The sequence below is a fragment of the Augochlora pura genome, chromosome 7, assembly GCF_028453695.1.
Source record: "Augochlora pura isolate Apur16 chromosome 7, APUR_v2.2.1, whole genome shotgun sequence".
NCBI lineage: Eukaryota > Metazoa > Arthropoda > Insecta > Hymenoptera > Halictidae > Augochlora > Augochlora pura.
Window position 1 is genome coordinate 446,435 of NC_135778.1, and position 610 is coordinate 447,044.

The following is a 610-nucleotide window of genomic DNA, read 5'->3' on the forward strand; positions in this document are numbered from 1 at the left end:
TCTATTTCAGTGCAATTAATTCATATTTTCCAGTTTAAGGAAATGTTGGGTATTTGGTAGTCGAATCAATTAAAATTAAGCGTAAATATTTGCTTGGGACTATCGATCGAATGTGTTGCGACTTCATAATCTATTCATTACCTATTTACACATTATCCAAAAGATTAGCATTAGATCGATGAAAAGTACTGTAAAAAATCATTAATTAAGATTCCCTGCAATTCAAAATCGGACTAATTTTTATTCAAATGCAGAATACAGGATAAAACAGGTGTAAACATCGTTTCGATGTACAAGTAATTATTCGGAGCACATGTCCGAACAGTACTGTTACTTTTTAATCAGATGTATTGGTTCCATGAGGAAGCATATTATTGCCTAACCTTTCCATAACGTATGTACAGAGACGTTTATAATAATCTTTGCGAACGAATGAAGCGTTATTGTAAAATACCGAGTATTGTAATTCGCGAATTCTGTGAAATCAGCTGAAAATCTTTAATCGAGAAGAGTGCAAGAGACATGCACGTTGATGCCCGCGATCAAGGTTAATTCTTACCGTATTCGCCAGATGACGCGTGAGTTTTTCAGGCGTGTCGGAGCCGGAGCT